Genomic DNA, 19,589 nt, shown 5'->3' with positions numbered 1-19,589 from the left:
AGGCCAAACCCCTCTGAATGATACAACGTTTTGCCATAGTGCACCAACCTTGTTTGTCATTTTGTCATTAACACAAAGCAGTCAGGCTGCAGCAAAAGCAAACCCCATAAACCGTTTCTTGCTTGTGATATCATCAATTTCCATTCTGGCATCTAGTGCTTGTTCCACCTCTCCATGCCCCATCGCCTCCTCCGCGTTCCCTAACAGCTTGTACTACATAGAGCACATTGACGCTGATAAGTGTTTAGATTCTGCACCATTACACAGCCAATAAAAATCAATGTCTGGGAAGTCTTAATCGGACACGGAGCGTCCACTGGCCAAACGGACCGATATAGGAGGTAAAGGGAAAGCAGAGTGCTTTGCACGATGGAAGGGACACAGAGGCAGAAGCACGGAGCAATTCATTTACAGTCCACACTCAAATGAAATTACACAGAGAGGAGAAATTGAATCATTGAAGTCTTTTTTTTTTACAAAAGGCACAGAGGAATGCAAGATATTTGCTCGTATTGTGAGATTTGTGGCTGCAGAATAAAATGACCACCTCTCTACTTGTAGCCAGATGAGCGATGAAGCTGAAAAAACTAACCAGGACAGGTAATGAAATGCAAACAAAGAGCAAGAGAAACAAAGAAAAATTGCTACTTAGATGGTGAGTTCAGCTGTGTTGATCCCAGGGGGAGTGTGAGATTACACAATGTTTGTCGGACTCACTGACTCCTCTGCTGCCGCTTGCTCTGTTCACCACACTCCACCTCACTGGGGTTTACCTTTGCACTGTGTGTGCACCAGCCACGTGCCGTCTCTTTTTTTTATTCCACATTTGATTTGCTGCTGGTATCTCTGTTTCTGCTTCCTTCGTTTTCCTTCCGTGTTTTTCGCGCCTCCTGGGAAAGAATTCACGTTTTTTTCTTTGTACAAAACGTTCCCTTCTAAGATTCCTCCCTCGCCGTTTCTCTCATCCTCCTCAGTGTTTTTCTGTTCTCTCCCGTTCTGCCGTACCCATCCCCCCAATCCCATTATGATGGGATGCCACTTCCCCATTAATCACCTAGCCGCTGTTTTACTCATCCTCCAGGAAAGGTAGGAGATCATACTCACCATTACATATCTTTGTCTAATATAGATGCAGCACATTTTAGAAAGGTTTTGAATCAATGCTGGAAATACAATTGGTGGGGGATTTGAGATAAATCTGGCATCAGTTAAGCTCTTACAAGCAAAACACATTGCATTTGAACTTTTAATATTTCAATAGCTTTAATAAAATTGTTATAAAAAATGACAGGTCAGGCTACCCTGAAATAATTCGAAACAGTAGCGTAGCATCTTTGTGAAGCCCATTCATGTTGAAATAAGAAAACTGCTAAATCACTTCTTTATACTCCATACTTGCCTGCTTTGGTCAAGTAACAAGACAACTGCTCAGTACGTCTTCTCTACCGAGGCCTAAATATTTCTCTTTTTACTTAGTTATACTATTAATATACTATTTCTTAAATAAGATGTTTAGTTTTTGTTGGAAGCAATAGGTTTTACAGAAGGATTCAATGTCCTTGTCCACGCAGCCTGTTACTCTAATCTTCAGAAAAAATATGCTTCCTCTTGTCTACTTTCTGAATATATCCCCTATTTATCACTCATCCAAAACACTGCAGTGGATAATCTTTACATTTTATGATCAGACTTTTCTTTTATGTTCAAAAGTTGGAGGAAAACACCCCTCAGTCTCCCATTCAGAATTCAACATACAGCATACTAAAAATGCATTCTTTATTATGTTAATATTGTACTGCCAGTACGAGTGAGCTTCAAGACACTTAAAGATGATTCTGATTAAAAAAATGTCACATATTCTTCATCAAAAGGCACAGACCGTAGCATCCCACATCTGTTTGTTTGCCATAAAACTTCTCTGATCTTAATGCACCTTGCCGATATGAAGCAGTTGCTAGCGCTGACCCCAAGCAGGCTGTTGGCTATATATGCACCAACAACATTCCAATATTGTATAAAAACGCAGCAATTGACCAACAGGACCTTTAGTAGGACACTCATACTCAAAAACACACCAGCACTCTACCCACAATTCCCACAAGTCTCCAAGCACACATGGCGAGCTGCTCCCTCCTCGGGGTTTCAACTGAAAACTCAGCTGCTGGGAGATTTATGTAGGAACGTATGCTGGTGTTGTTGTTGCTGAGGTGTTAATTAGTCTGAGGAAATATTGCGAGCCTCCATCCAAGCCGACACACACACACACACTCACATAAAAAAACCTACATACACAACTCCCACCAGAACATCAGCTCCGCGTGCCAGAAGTGGTGTGCAATGTGTGCGTGAAACACCAAACACCAATTGGTAACGAGAGATCAATTGTAATCCAAGTGTCATTCATTTCTCTTTTGAAGCTGTAAGTTTGTAAGTGTGACAGAGTGGCTCAGTCCACTTCAATTTACCGGTCTAGTGGGTTGGTCTAACCCAGGTGGCTTGCCACCTATGCACCTCCAATCACGGTGGGATACCCAGCTGTAAACAATTATTCCCCGTCTTTTTGATCACAGGGCGGGGCTCTCCCCGGGAGAGTATATGTTTCAGTCCACCTACCTGTGGTGCGTCTTCCTTTTTCCGCTTCTCGGGGGTATAATGGTTGCTTGGGGGCTCCTGTGAGACTCACCTGGTCGTGGGCTTTGGCCAGCCGTGGTTTGGAGGTTGCGGCTGAGGGAGCGTGCCTGCAGGAAGCTGGTGTGGCAACTTCCCATTCTGTGCCATCAACGGTACTCACCCGCTTGTCGGCTGAGTTGATTTGAAAGAGCGTGGTTCTCCAGCCTGGTGTATTCAAGTGTGACACCATATTCCGACGGTAGGCTGTCTCATCTGTACTGCGATTACAGTTGCTCTGGCCAGCTGTTTTAAGCGATGTGTTAATTTGCAGCCAGCGGCACTGGCCTGATGCACGGCTGACCAGCGGACCAACTGCGGAGGCAAGCCCCACAAGATACTGAGGAAACCCCCTCCACTGCTGTTCTGTCTGAACTCGTTTTGTGAATTAATCATTCTTTTCTTTGTTTTTGTTTGTGTGTGTGGGCCCCGTGGCCGATATTTTGTGTTTATTAATTGTTTTCTTTCTTTATTTAAGGGACAGGAGTTTCTTGGGCTGCTGGTAAGAGTGGTTGGCTGAGCCTGGTGGTGGTGGTCCCCCTCGTTTGATTTATATTACTTCATCATATATTCAGCTGTGTGGTTTTCTTTTATTTTGTTTGGTTTTCTTTGCTGTGACATTAGGGACCGTCCACCCCCACCTTTTTCTCAGAAGTCATCTCTGCCAGCGAGCCCTCAGTCTTCTGTCCCCTGTTCCTGGTTTGATTTATTTCTTTTTGTAACATGGATGACTTTTAAGCATTTTTCATTGTTTTGGTCTAATCGTGTACCAATTTAGAGACCATATCACTAGTCTCGAGACTGTTTTTTAAGAACGATGTACTCATAAATAAACGTATAATTTTGTATAATGGAATCACGTCTAGTGCCGGTGTTGTTCGAATCTGTGTCCTGTTGCTGACCATAATTAGGTGCTCCATGTCATTAATTCCGGGGGTGAAATTCCCACGGTGGCGTTGCTCGTATATTAATTAAGATTATTTGGTCGTCCTCCCGACATTGCTACAAACTTGGCGTTGCTGGCAGGATAACACTTTGAGCCGGACGTGTATTCCTTTTTTTGTTGTAAATAAATATATATATTATCATTTTTATTATTATTATTTTTATTTTTTTTTGTTATTTGTGTGAGTGGTTGTAGAGACAGAACAGCAGTGGATTAATTTGGCTTAACTATTGGATTTCTAAAATTTGCCTAGCAGGTTCTGCTCCTGTCCCTCTCTGGTACCATGGAAGAGGAACTGCAACAGCTCAGAGACCTTGTTATACAGCTGAAGGCAGACAATGAGCAGCTGCGCCGGGAAACGGATGCTTCGCAGGCTGGCCCAAGCTCAATCACACCAACCCTTTCAGCTCCGGTGAGTGGTGCTCCCTTAGCCGAGACTAGTGCTACCATAACCGAGCGACTGGTCGTGGTGCCACGAGACCGGCGGTGTCCAATATTTAATGGAAAAACCGGTATAGGTGTGGATGACTGGGCAGAGGAAATTCAAGCCTGCATGCGCACTCGCCGCTTGACAGCTGCTGATCAGGCCCACTTCATATTTGATCATTTAGAGGGAGAGGCAAGGAACGAGATCAAATATCGTACTAGCACTGAACAAGCGGACCCGGTCCAGATTCTTGCCGTCCTGAGAGAATTGTATGGTTGCACTCGGTCATATATAGTTTTACAGCAAGCCTTCTTCGCTAGGACACAACAGCAAGGAGAAACCTTGCAGGAGTTCTCCTTGGCCCTGATGGCCCTGATGGAGCAGGTTAAGCAGCGGGCACCTGATGGTCTGCTTAATTCGGCCGTTCTTCTTCGAGACCAATTTGTGGAACATGTCCTTGACGGGGCCCTTCGTAGGGAACTGAAACAGTTGGTCCGTCGTCAGCCGTACGTCACCCTGATAGAAGTGCGTGCAGAAGCTATCCGCTGGGAACGAGAGGGACTCCCAGGTGGCGTTAGAGAGCGAAGTCATTCTCTTCCAGCCGTGTACGGTCTACAGTATGGAGTACAGAGTAGTCCTCGTCTACCGCTGGTTCCTGCAACAAGCTCAGAATTGGGAGAGCTGAAGGAACTGTTGAAACAACAGCAGCAACAACTCAACCAGCTCACCCAGACGGTGGCCTCCCTGCAGACTTCCTCTTTTCCGCCTCACCCTCGTCGTACGGGCCCTGTAATATGTCGTAGGTGTCAGCGGCCAGGCCATTTTGCCAGGGAGTGTCATAGCCGACAAGCTCCCGCTCATGCTGGTTCGGCACTTGGTTTAAGTACAAGTATGCAAAGACCTTCCGCTCCTGCTTCCCATTCGGAAAACTGAAACCCTCTGAGTTCACGAGTCACAGCTCAGGTGGGGAGTCAATCGACTCAACGAGAGAGGCCGTGGGTAAACTAGTGTCATCTTGTCCCCAACTCAATCTTTTGATGGGAGGCATTAAGGTCCCATGCTTGGTGGATACTGGATCCATGGTATCCACTATAATAGAGAGTTTCTTTTTGGCGCATTTTTCATCTTGGGGCCAGGAGCGCCTACAATCTTGTCATTGGCTTCAACTTCGAGCGGCCAATGGCTTGGCAATTCCATACATCGGCTATCTTGAGCTGGATGTGACGTTGTGTGACCAGGTGTTTCAGGGTTGTGGGATACTGGTGGTGCGAGACCCTCCTGGGGGGTCGTCTTCAGTCCCCGGAATCCTGGGGATGAACGTCATCCGACGCTGTTACCAAGAGCTCTTTGGAGCACATGGCACTGGGCTGTTCACGTTGCCGGTAGTTAACCAGGCCCCTGATTCAGTTCTTGAAGCCCTACAGCAATGCCACCAGTCAACCACCCAACAATCCAGGGACCTCTCTGGAATGGTGAGAGTTCGAGGCCCACAGGCAGTACGCCTGCCTGGTGGGGTCATGCAGTTCATCGCGAGCACCTGTCCAGAACAGCCCTCCAGTCCAGTGGTGCTATTTGAGCCCAGGGCATCTGGGCTTCCGGCAGGGCTCCTTGCATCCCCCTGCCTTATCAAAGTTGTCCGAGGTACAGTGTACATCCCTGTAGTTAACGTAGGGACTACTGAAGTCCTCCTCTACCCACGCACCACACTGGGCAGTCTTGGTAGTGCCAAAGTAGTCAGTTTACCCACTGGGGTTACTGAAGTGAGATCAACCATGGCTACAGTTTCCTCTTGCACGGCTGGTGGCCCTGTGCAGAGTGGTATAGAGGAGGTAGACTTAACAGCTTTGGTTGACCAAGACGAAGTTGATGCTCGGCACCTTCTGCGCCAGTATAGCTCTGTCTTTTCGGCACATGTGGGTGACTTGGGGTGCACCGAGCTTATTTCTCATAACATACCATTGCTTGACGATGTCCCGGTGCGACAACGATACAGGCGCATCCCTCCATCGGAGTATGAGGAGGCAAAGGCCCATATTAATCAACTTCTGGAGGCCAAGGTGATTAAGGAGAGCAGCAGCCCCTATGCTTCACCTATTGTTCTGGTTAGGAAAAAGGATGGCAGTCTACGCCTGTGCGTGGACTACCGGCTCCTTAATAGTAAGACCAGGAAGGATGCTTTTCCCCTCCCTCAAATAGAGGAGAGTCTTGATGCCCTCTCTGGTGCCTGTTGGTTCTCAACTTTGGATATGGCCAGTGGGTATAACCAAGTTCCAGTGGCGGAACAGGATAAGCCTAAAACGGCCTTCTGCACACCCTTTGGCCTTTTTGAATGGAACCGGATGCCTTTTGGGCTGTGTAACGCCCCAAGTACATTTCAACGGCTAATGCAGAGGATGTTCGGAGCTCAACATTGCCAGTCCCTTCTCTTATATCTCGACGACATTGTTGTGTTCTCGTCTTCCTTCACTCAACATCTCCAACGTCTGGACGTTGTTTTGAGTCGCCTACAGAAGGAAGGATTAAAGGTCAATTTGGGGAAGTGCTCATTCTTTCAGAAAGAAGTTCGCTATCTTGGGCATGTTATTTCGGCGAATGGTGTTTCCACCGACCCGACAAAGATTGAGGCAGTTTCTAAGTGGCAGCGTCCCCGCCATGTTTCAGAGCTGCGTTCTTTTCTGGGGTTTGCAAGCTATTACAGACGCTTTGTAGAGGGATTTGCCCAGTTGGCAGCCCCTCTTCATAAGCTAGTGGCAGAAAAAGCGGGTACCAAGTCCAAACGACGCCAGAAACAAGATCTTGGTTCGGAATGGACATCTCTGTGTGATGAGAGCTTTGAGGCTTTGAAGGCCAAGTTGGTTTCAGCCCCAGTTTTGGCATATGCAGACTTTTCTTGCCCTTTTATTCTGGAGATTGACGCAAGTCACAATGGCCTAGGGGCTGTCCTGTCCCAAGAGCAAGAAGGTAGCATTAGGCCAGTGGCCTATGCCAGTCGAGGCCTTCGGCCCACTGAAAGAAATATGGACAATTATAGTTCAATGAAATTGGAGTTTCTCGCCCTGAAATGGGCTATGACCGAGAAGTTTCGGGAATACCTGTTGGGCCACAAGTGTGTTATCTTCACTGATAACAACCCGTTAAGTCACCTGCAATCTGCCAAATTGGGGGCCACAGAACATCGGTGGGCTGCACAACTGGCTGCTTTCAATTTTGAAATTAAATATCGATCTGGCCGGAGCAATAGAAATGCTGATGCACTTTCTCGGCAGTACGTTTCGGACCATGGCTTATTTGAACAGGCTCTACCAGGCACATCAGTCCCAGCTGTACTTCAGCAAGCTACTCATTCGGACTCGCTACCCTCAGCATCTCAGGCGATGATATCTGCTCTTCCGTCCTACTCGTGTGTGGACATTCATGCGATGCAGAATGGTGATCCCCTCTTAGAGGAGGTTATGGTTTTTTGGAGGCGGCAGGTTCCACCGACCCTGGAGGAAAGGCGAGAGTTGTCCAAGCCAGCCTTGGCATTGTTGCGACAGTGGGACCGCCTGGTTGAGACAGATGGTATTCTGTACCGCAGAGTGTTCCGATCAAATGGTGGAGAAGAGAACCTCCAGCTGATCTTGCCAGCTTGTCTAAAGCAGGAGACACTGAGGCAGCTCCACCAAGCGCACGGACATCAAGGAATCGATCGAACAACTGAATTGGTTCGAGAACGGTGCTACTGGCCAGGGATGTGCTCGGACATAAAGCAGTGGGTCCAAGAATGTGAGCGGTGTCAGGTCGCAAAGGATTCTGGACCAGTCATTCACAGCTTTATGGGGCACCTGTTGGCAGCCCGTCCAAACCAGATTGTTGCCATGGACTTCACGATCTTGGAGTCTTCCAGCACTGGCATGGAAAATGTCCTCGTAATGACTGACGTGTTCAGTAAGTACACAGTGGCTGTCCCAACTCGGGATCAGCGTGCTTCCACCGCGGCTCAAGTCTTGTTGAACGAATGGTTTTTTAAGTTTGGGGTACCGAGCCGCATCCACTCCGACCAAGGCCGCAGTTTTGAGAGTGCCTTGATACGGCAACTTTGTTGTCTGTATGGGGTGGAGAAATCCCGCACTACCCCATACCATCCTGCCGGGAACGGACAGTGTGAGCGGTTCAATCGAACCCTACACAACCTCCTGCGCACGCTTCCAGTTTCACGAAAGCATGACTGGACGTCATGTCTTCCGCAGGTCCTGTTCTGTTATAACACCACGCCCCACCAGGTCACAGGGGAATCTCCGTTCTTCCTGATGTTCGGCCGCGACCCTGGGCTTCCTGTTGACTTTTTGTTAGGTCGGGTCCGCGACCCTGTACCCGGGAAAGTACAGGATTGGGTGGTCGAGCATCAGGCCAGACTTAGAATGGCTTTTGAGGGGGCGCATGATCGTCTGTTGGCAGCGGCTGGTCGCCGCAAGGAGCGGTATGACCAGCGGGTCCATGATGAACCATTGCGGGTGGGACAGCTTGTCTATATGAGAGACAACAGTGTCAGGAGCCGTCACAAAATCCACAACATTTGGAGTTCTGTGGTATATCAGGTGCTTAGAGCGCCTCATGGCGAGGGTCCGGTGTATACTATTGCACCGGTAGACAATTTGGAGAGATTGAGGAATGTGCACCGCAACATGTTGAAGGCTCAAGTGGGGCCTGCTACGGTGGCCCTTCCCGTTCCGTCACCACCGTTACCAACAGTAACGGAGGGTAACTCCTCCAGTGATGATGATCTGTGGGTCATGGTCTCTGAAACCACTGGAACCGGCTACCCAAGTACTAGGGGGCCCGCTGTGGCGAAGGACTTGCCTGTCCTTGATGCGCCTCTGGCAAAGGGCCCGGCCGACACACTAGTTACTTGTCCATCTCCATCAGAACCGGTCGGTGTCTGTCAACCCGCTGTTCGTCGGACTGGTCGGTCCACTGCTGGCAGGCACCCTAACGTCCATCATCTTCCACGGCCTGCTGGTCGCTTTGACAATAACCCTGTTGAACCGCCTAGGGCTGTGTCCAATGTTCAGGTAGCCTTCCATCGGCCTTGGTGTTAACCTCTAGACCTTCCCCCCCCCGTCCCGTAGGTTCATCGCCGGGGCGACGATGCAAAAAGCTGGGGGTAAATGTGACAGAGTGGCTCAGTCCACTTCAATTTACCGGTCTAGTGGGTTGGTCTAACCCAGGTGGCTTGCCACCTATGCACCTCCAATCACGGTGGGATACCCAGCTGTAAACAATTATTCCCCGTCTTTTTGATCACAGGGCGGGGCTCTCCCCGGGAGAGTATATGTTTCAGTCCACCTACCTGTGGTGCGTCTTCCTTTTTCCGCTTCTCGGGGGTATAATGGTTGCTTGGGGGCTCCTGTGAGACTCACCTGGTCGTGGGCTTTGGCCAGCCGTGGTTTGGAGGTTGCGGCTGAGGGAGCGTGCCTGCAGGAAGCTGGTGTGGCAACTTCCCATTCTGTGCCATCAACGGTACTCACCCGCTTGTCGGCTGAGTTGATTTGAAAGAGCGTGGTTCTCCAGCCTGGTGTATTCAAGTGTGACACCATATTCCGACGGTAGGCTGTCTCATCTGTACTGCGATTACAGTTGCTCTGGCCAGCTGTTTTAAGCGATGTGTTAATTTGCAGCCAGCGGCACTGGCCTGATGCACGGCTGACCAGCGGACCAACTGCGGAGGCAAGCCCCACAAGATACTGCGGAAACCCCCTCCACTGCTGTTCTGTCTGAACTCGTTTTGTGAATTAATCATTCTTTTCTTTGTTTTTGTTTGTGTGTGTGGGCCCCGTGGCCGATATTTTGTGTTTATTAATTGTTTTCTTTCTTTATTTAAGGGACAGGAGTTTCTTGGGCTGCTGGTAAGAGTGGTTGGCTGAGCCTGGTGGTGGTGGTCCCCCTCGTTTGATTTATATTACTTCATCATATATTCAGCTGTGTGGTTTTCTTTTATTTTGTTTGGTTTTCTTTGCTGTGACATTAGGGACCGTCCACCCCCACCTTTTTCTCAGAAGTCATCTCTGCCAGCGAGCCCTCAGTCTTCTGTCCCCTGTTCCTGGTTTGATTTATTTCTTTTTGTAACATGGATGACTTTTAAGCATTTTTCATTGTTTTGGTCTAATCGTGTACCAATTTAGAGACCATATCACTAGTCTCGAGACTGTTTTTTAAGAACGATGTACTCATAAATAAACGTATAATTTTGTATAATGGAATCACGTCTAGTGCCGGTGTTGTTCGAATCTGTGTCCTGTTGCTGACCATAATTAGGTGCTCCATGTCATTAATTCCGGGGGTGAAATTCCCACGGTGGCGTTGCTCGTATATTAAGATTATTTGGTCGTCCTCCCGACATTGCTACATAAGTTTGACGAGATTGTAGCAGCCGGGCTTTGGCACGCAGCAAGTGTTGATTGTGCGATTGATTTATCTGCCAGCTTGTTTTTACAGCCGAATGTAACACTGCCATGATTTCATATCATTATCAACACGCTGTATGCTGCAAGGACCAAATTTTGTGGACAAAATTAATAAATTCCACTTCGGGCAACCAATGTCTGGTAAAGTGGGGAGGATTTTATAAACTTTACATATTTAATATATAATAATACACCATATTTATTTGTTTATTAGTAACGGTTAAGTAGGATCCATTAAAGCACAGTGGTCTGCTGGGGTAAATTCACTTATTTACAATAACTGAGGGAAACCAAACATCATTACAGAGGTGGGATGACCTGCACAAGGCCTGTGAGGGCAGAGGAAGGTACTGTAGCTTCAGGGGGCTGATGCATTAAAATCCTTAAAGAAATGGCTTATTGGTTTTCTGAGATCAATACACCAGCAGCAAACAGATGGGCTCTACCTGCCAAAGGTCTGTTTCTCCTGACTTCAGCTGATTCATGTCTTCACAAGGTGTCTAGTCTTAAAGCCTCATTTTATTTTACTCCATAACAACCATTATCTTTAAAGAAAAGGAAAACAGGCCCGTGTTACAGTATTACCAAAAATCTTGAAGACAGTTTGATTTGTATTGTACAGGGTTACAATGTAATATTAAAAAACATTTTGACAGAAAAAAAAAATCAGTATTGATGTTCATACATCATATATTTGTATATCCAATAGATCATGATGAGTGCTGCATTATTTGAGCATTTGCATAATCATGATATGGCACAGCTGGAACACTATTTGCAAGTCAAACAAAAAGCTGAACCACATCTCAATTGTCTTCTTTTGAAGGTGAGCTTTCAAGATTCCAAACATCCCAACTGGCTCAAAATCTATTGCCAGTTGTTCCAATGTGTTTTCTCTTTCTTCCATTTCTTTGTTTCCTTTCCAGTGGCACTGCTTGGTGCAGTGTGTCTCCAGTAAGAGCTGCTCAGGCTCAGGCTGGTCTGGGAGCTCTTCCATGGCCTAAGGAGGCACAACTGGAGACAAGCTGGTTTCCCTCCAAACAGAAATTTGGGTTCACATGACCTGAGCGAGCAGCTGTCCCCCACAGTCCTTCCCTGGAGCACCACACACTGTCAAATGGGAATGTGCTGCTCTGCTCATGTGTAGACCACGATTTAACAAAACAGGGCCTTCTCTCTTGCTCCCTCACTAACGCACACACTCACATACACACTCACACTCACACACAGACTCCGCGCGGATGCAGACACACGCACACGCGAACACGATAACACAAACCATTGTGGGCAGAACGCTGTGTTTTCTCTGTGTTGACATACAGGACTTGCCTCATGAAAATCAAGGGCTATTTGCCTTACTGACAACTTAACAGTCAGAAGGCATATGATACTGTCTGTAGTAGATAATGGATAATAGTTCATATAGTAATCTGTTTTTGTGCAGAAATTCTTAAAACTTAAATAGTTACTAATATATGCTTTAAAGAAAAAAAAGGTTATTTAAAAACCAAAACGATGAGTGCTTCAATTTTTGAAAACATCGCTCAAACTGCTTTTATCTGATTTTGTCTATGAAGAATGAACTGATTGATGACAATGCCGATCAGAACATCTCATTCACGTTTTGTTAATCAGGTTGACCAGTCGATCTTGATGGCAGTACCAGTCCATCGCGTGGGGTTAATGGGTTAATGGGCAAAGAGGTTAATGCCTCTTATTAAGTCCCCTTATATTTTAATGGTATATTACTTTTTACCAGCTCGTACCAGAACGTTCTTGCACTGGACTTCAACATAGCAAGCAGACTTCAAAGGCATTTAACAAAAAAACAATTTGGCATTTATTACACGCGCACATCAATATAATATTCCCAGACTTTCCCACACACACTCACACACGTGACAAACAAAACCCTCGTTGCAGTCGTAGCTTGGGAGCGTAGAGGCCTAAAACGTTGATGGCCGCTTCACTGGTTCATACAAACCATTAACAAATAGGCCCGTGCAAGATAGTCAGTACTCACAAAACTTGTTTACACTTCTTTTAATCACAGTAAAATAAAAAACACACAAACAACTCTTATTTACAACAGTCCAAACCATAGGCTAACTGGTCGTCGACACTGTTGCTCTCCAACATTAGCACCTATTCACTTGATGGTGTAAACTGGCTTCTGTGTTTCTCTGAATCCCCTGAACCTGACCGCATACGCATACGCCTAAGCCCCGCCCCTCTACCTGAGAATGGAGTTGGATTGGCTGTTAGTGTCAGGACAAACCAGTCCCACATGCGTGCATGCATACTGCACATCTATGAGACTCAATAACTGCATTGCTCTCCCTTGCTGCACAGCTGGTTCCTATGACAATCAAAACTTCATCCGCCTCGTGGTCGCTCTAATGATAAAATTGACAAGTCTGCATTTGAGAGACAGGAGCCATCAATGAAAACTTGCCTATGTACAGGATTTCATCTCGGCCAAAGGCTTGATGTTCAAGTGTGTATGTGTGTGTGTGTGGTGTGTGGTGTGTAAGGGTAGGAGCCTAGAATTGGTTATCCATCAAAGCAAAACGAAGGTGTTAATTATGTTTCCTTTTATTCAAATGATTAATCCTGAAGCACACACAAGAGATCCCCTCTAGGGGGACATTCCACATCTGGCAAAGGCCGCGCTATTATCATCACTGTCTTTCCCCTTCTCCAGTTTACTCAATGGCTTTTCTCGCTCTCCTTCCAGCAGGAGGTGTACTTAAGGTGTAAAGGTTTGACATTTGTTGCTTGTAGTGAAGATGTCTTAATTATTAAATTTTTGTAAATAGAAACAATGTACTGTCAAATATCACAAAACATAATAAAAGCTATTGATATATAGATGCCTCCATAGGTCTGATGTCTTCATAATAGGGAAACTATTATGAAGACATTGTCTTTGAAAAATGATTCATTTAGGTTGTTAGCTTTATTCGGTATAAAAGCCTTATACTCAAACAAATTTTGAGTATTTTCTCAAATCTACAACTCCAACTCCAACTGCTCTTCATTGGATTGAAGACACAAGCCCACACACACACACACACACACACACAAACACACACATTAAGACGCACACTTACTTTATCAAAATGCTCATTCAACTCTTGCATGGCGCTGGCCGCTCACATGACTGAAATAGAGTGTGAAATTTCTGCTCAAACATTCATGAGTGCAGACCTGCGCTACATCATCTCTGTACCTCATCATGAGAGCTGTGAATGAACCAGAAGAAGGCCAGAGCCATCGAAAGGCAAGCACGGGTAAATGGTGAGCAGGGCGGAATAACACATCAAATTACACTTCAATGGGAGAGACGGAAGACAGAGAAAGAGATGAAGAGTAAACGGGGAAGTGGGACGTTGAAGTAGCAGCAGATGAGGCCACAGGCGTGTTCCTCTTAGTCTGCTGTCTCTTCTAGCTAGCCAGACGTGACTTCACCACAGCTTTCGTGTTTTTACATATGACCTCACTCATGCAGACGGAGCCTATGCCATCCAGCATTAGCTGGCAGCAGCCAAACACTTTAATGCAAGTTGCTCCTCTCCTCTGCGGGAACCTGCAGCAGTCAAACAAGCTGTTTGTAGCCTTTGATAAATCATGCAGTGTTTACTACCACACAGCAGAGCAGCTCAAATCCCACAAAACGATCCTGAACTGCATAATTCATCGGAGCTGAGATGCACCTATGCTCCAGAAAAATGATGTACTGTGGGTGATACCAATGTTATCCATCAGAAATGAGCATTGTATTGATTGACAAACGGTTTGGTATTTGGTAATTGTCATTATCTTTTCATCTTGAGATCTGGGAGAACAGTGAAGAAACACAAGATCAAGGTTAGATTAGAAAATGTCATGAAACCCGCATCATCATGATCAGATAGACGTCTTTTTCCACTGTAAGATAGCTCACCTTTGCTGGGATGCAGTGACACATTTTGGATCAGTTCTAAAGTGAAATAAGTGATGTGAAAGGCAACCCTGGGGCAGTAAACGGGTACAGAAGAAAGGTGGTAAAATCCTGTCAAATGAGGCGCTAAAATCATCGAAGCCCCCGAGACACTTAAACACAAAGCAACTTTTATGTGTTGAGAAGCCATGAGAATAGGAAAAGGCACGGGCACAACAGAATGTCCTCACAACATTAAACAACTCAGGCAACTTCCTCAGAAGCCCCTTTTGAAAGTTAGCTAAATGGTAGTTAGACTTTTTAACAGAAAATTGCAACACTCCTGCTTGAATACACTAAACATCTTTCTGTATGCCGACGCGTAAATATTTTGAATCCACAGATTCTGAATGGGCCCTGTCGCTCTTTAAAAAGAGTCTACAGTCACCTTGAATGCTCTTTTGTCCCTTTTTTTAGTTTGGATGGTGACACGGTTTGCATGACCTTGTTGGATGTCCCCGTTCTGGCACGACTTTTGCCATTCTGGCCGCCTTCACTCACCCACCTCTGGGTGCCCACGTCTGCCAGCCAAACAAAAACTGTCAGTCATTTTTCTTTTGGGGTTCAACAGACTGAGAGCGTTCCCACAGGACTGACGTCTCCATTCAGCCAACCATTTTCCCCTCTCTACTGCCCAATGTCCCGACGTGTACATGTTCCACTTTAGTCTCTCAAGTGACGTGGAACAATGAAGCGGAAAGCGAGTTTGTAAGAACTCAAGCTGTTTGGTGGCGCTGACAGACAACCAGTGACATGGGACGTCCTAATGTCCGTCCCCACAAAGACACAGTAAGGAGGGACTGAAATACACAAACTAACAAACACACAGCCTTCAAGATTAGCCTCTCCTGAGTCATTCCATTGCGAGTCAGCACTTTCCTACTCAGCTGGTGACATCATTTCTACATTCTTGTTCTGTTTAATTTTGTAGTCAATGTTGTAGGAAAAGTTTTAAAAAATCAATAGACCTTGATGTACCTTATTGTGTCATGTCTTGTGTCATTTGAATATGTTCTCCTGGAGGGTCCAATCTTGACAGCAGAAATCTTGCATAAAGGGTTTGTCTTGCTAAAAAGTTTTTCATTTATCCGTATGCAATAAAGAATACTGTTCTTTTTCTTCCGCAATATCTAATTGGATTCTTCCAACCATCTTCACTTACACTGCATAATATATAACCTGCACCAGTAAAGGTCTATTTTTAAACCTGTTAATATCATGTATAGACTCTCAAACATCTGCTGAAATGTCAACCTAATTGGAACGGTCTGAAACTCTCAGTGTGTATGGGCCACACACCTCTGTGCTTACCATTCCAAAGGCTTCTAACACCTTCTGCATCACTGAGCGACCAACATGTCTGAGTGAGAGCGGGTAACACGTGTCATCGTTGCATGATGGTTTGTTCCAAACTGCACCGGCTCAGCCCGTGTGAGGAAGCTTAGGGGGCTTTACAACCACCAAGGTGGCAGCTTACAGGAGGGAAAGGGAGCTGCTGGCCTGCTTTCTTACACACTCTATTAGCAGGCTCAAGACTTCACCTTCTTCGTTCTCTTCATGTCTCTTTGATTACTTGCCGTCTCATCAGTGCTAGAGCTCAGCTGTGGCCAATGCACCGTCCTCACCTCTCGTCGACGAAGCTTTCTGGGAGATGAAGCGGCGAGCATACTACTGTAAGCTGCACAAGCACGTGAGCCTTCAGAGTATGCACATTGACATGCAGATGTCTTACGGGCACTTACGGTCGACACAAAAGGACACAATCCCTTAGTAATCTCTTGGCATGTACTCAATGAACACAATTCAATGCAGTGTTCAGTTAACACACATCGGAAAAAATAAACTATAAGCTTCATGATGGCACGTGGGCATCAATTCATTATCCGGTTATTGCCTTCAAACATGGCACTGAACTAAATCTTGAACTAAATCAAATATATATAGATAAATATATTCAGAAGGAATGTCAGGGTAAGTATAAATGTCTCTGTCGATTATTATTGATACAACTAAACTGCCGGTCATTAAATAAACAGTGTGATTTCATGGATGCCAATTAAGCTGAATTGAGTCAAAGGCTTTCCCTTCCTACCTTCAGTAAGTTGCTATGGTTTCCATTTTATCAGCCGTTCTTTCCACTTAACCCTGCGCCCTCCCCTTCCTCATGTATATTTTCTGTTTCTGCACCTGCTGAAGATTAAAGCTTTGTAAACGGTCCAGAGCTCTTTTGAGTGCAGTAGGGACCAGAGGGAGCCTTTTTCCAGTTGCAAACCTTGTGTGCTCAGGACTCTGTATTCTCTGCCTCGTTCAGTATGTGTTTCCTTTGTTAGCTCCCAACCTATCTGCTCCACAAGGCCAACAATGACATCTGTGCAATACCTTAGAATGTTGTTTCCTTACTGATATTTCAATAAAAAACATCCTTGAGAATATCTGTTCCAATTCTGCAGTGTCCTACTTTGTCCTTTTTGGCCCTCGCATCCTAATATAGTCGTTGGTATTCTACACCGCGTGGCTTATATTGGGTGTAATGCAGAAATGTCATTCAGCTTCACGACTCTTTCTCAAACATTACCATACAAATAAAGGCAGGAGAATGAAAGGATCACAATTTATGTTCGCCATGAATCTAAATAACAGTGCAAGTGAGCGTCACTGCCTCGCTAATGATAGTAGTAAAAGTAATAAAAAGATGTCCATCACTGAGATGTAAGGTATGATTTAGGCTAAGTTAACAAAACAAATAGTTATTTTTGGTGGCAAGCACATTTAAAGACTGAATTAAAAACTGGCACATTTCATAAGGTTTGTTTTTTCAAGGCTGATGAGTTCAGTTCAAGGGCGTATTACTGCATGAAACTTTTTCTATTCTAATTTTTTTATAATGTTTTATAAATGTTTTCTAAAATTCTTGGAATTTCATGACTTGAACATAAATATAGTGCGATATACGTTACAAGTCAATCAGGTAAACTGCATAAGTGTTATTAACTAACGGGCTGCATTCAACAGTTCATCCAACAATGATGCCCACGTAATGCAGACATTATCCAAGTGTGTCAAGAAATTTCACTATGTTTGTCTCGAGCTCCATCTTTTTGTGCAGTCAAAATATTATAGCCAAGGATGCCAAGGACTAGTCTGTCCATGAGTGTGCGCTGTGATAAGAGATTTGTAGTCTGATAATGGATACACGTTAGGCTGGGATTATGCCACTAAAATCTCCTGATGTTCTTATAGTTTTCTGTATTTTCGTACCAGAGACTACCAATCTGCACATAAACATAAACGAAATGCAGTCCTCAGCTATTAAAGGAGAGCCTGGATTCTCCACTGATGTTTGAGATCACTACTTCCTCTGTATTATTTTTGTACGAGATGCTAAATCATCTGAAAAAGAAGTCAGCACAAAATAGAGAATTTCTTTTTACTTTAAAGAGCGACAGAGTTCTGTGATTCAACACAAAACATTTGATCCACTATCTCCCTCTCCTCTTTCGCAGCATGGCTTAACTGAGCCGAACGAAAAGCAACCCTATCGCATTGTTTCAAAAGCAGATTATCTGTGACTTCGAAACCCCCACTTTAGGCAATGCAACACATTGCTGCGCCGTATCCGAGCCACTACTCGGTTATACGCCATAGAAGATTCTGAAAAAGGAGTTAATCTGCTTCACGATGCAAGCCCACTAGAGAGAGGTGTAATCTGCCTGTTTTGTTTGTGAGAATGATCCTCGGTGTCTCTAACGGTCTCCATTCTTGCATACATTAGGTGCTCTCCGTAGGTGAGTCACGCATGTGTTTACGTGTACGAAGGTGTGTGCCAAAGGATTCACACGGTGACTCGCTGCCACCTTGGCATTTGGGTCTCTGTCAGGGGATGAGTGTGTAAAGCGTATTGTTGCGAGAGTGTGAATCCGTGTTTATGCGTGGGCGTGTGTATGTGTGTCATAATGCCCAATGGCACCTTGGACCCACTTGTTCCCTCTGTCTGTTGTTCGGCCTCTGTGGGACTTTCGGCTCATCTAAAGTCTCTCTCTTCCCGTCTGCCCTGCTCCCATTTTCCCCGTCCTCCTACATGAAATTGAGGATTTACTGCCCTTGCTGGAAATGTTGTTCTCAACTTTGGGGCCTTTACCCTCTGCCATGAAATGCATTGTTTCCACAGTAAACAAAACATATATTAAATACTGTATAGATACCATATCTTCCTGATTGTTTTAAATATCCTAATTGTTGTTTTTATGATGGTAGGGAAATCCACCATGATTTCCTTTCTCACTGTATGTATTTCTTTGTATGGAAGCATTTGCATTTGATGCTTATCCACTCATTTATTCAAGTTTTTCATAACATTTTTCCAACCTGTAACTAGCTGTTGCTAACCAGCTGTTGAACAACTAGTTTCTTGTTGCCGCTCATGACACATATCCGTGGAACATCCTTGATTTGTACCAATAAATGCTGTCATCTATTACCTACTCCTTGATGATGTTGACTTTCTGCCAAGCTAGATATTATCCTTATAAGTAGTTTTTATTGAGTAGTTTTATTATTAGTAGTTTTATTATTCAGGGTACAACACTAATTACCCCTATAAAATTACATTTTATAGGGGTAATTAGTGTTGTACTTCTTACGTGGACTCAATATTGATATTTTAGTGACAATACATTGTTTAGCAGCATACTTTAGTGAACAGGGTCTTAATTAATGTGTACACCGTTGGGTTCTGTATTTATTCATTTATATTTGTAATCACAATCACCTGTTGTTCATTACAGTTTTTTTTACAATTTCTTAGTTGATTAAAGTTTTACTTACTTGCTTCTTATCTGTTCAGCTTTACACGGTCACAACAAAAGCAGTGGCACTGTCACGATGACAGTTTTCCCCACAATGGGTCTACTAATGGCATGTAATAGCAACAGGTAAATGTTACCACAAGTCAACAAAGGGAACCTTGTGTTGCTTTGTGTTGCGGTGGCCTTCTCCCTTCTCATCACAAAACGTTGTCTTTCCTGCACACCATAGTACCTCATCTGATACAATGCTGCAGGATTCTGCTGTCTCACTCAGCCTACAACCTCCCGCCTGCCTTGGTAACAGATATATCTTTATTCA

This window comes from Pungitius pungitius, chromosome 14 (genome assembly GCF_949316345.1).
Source record: "Pungitius pungitius chromosome 14, fPunPun2.1, whole genome shotgun sequence".
In the NCBI taxonomy this organism is placed as follows: Eukaryota; Metazoa; Chordata; class Actinopteri; order Perciformes; family Gasterosteidae; genus Pungitius; species Pungitius pungitius.
This window is presented reverse-complemented; position numbering follows the sequence as displayed.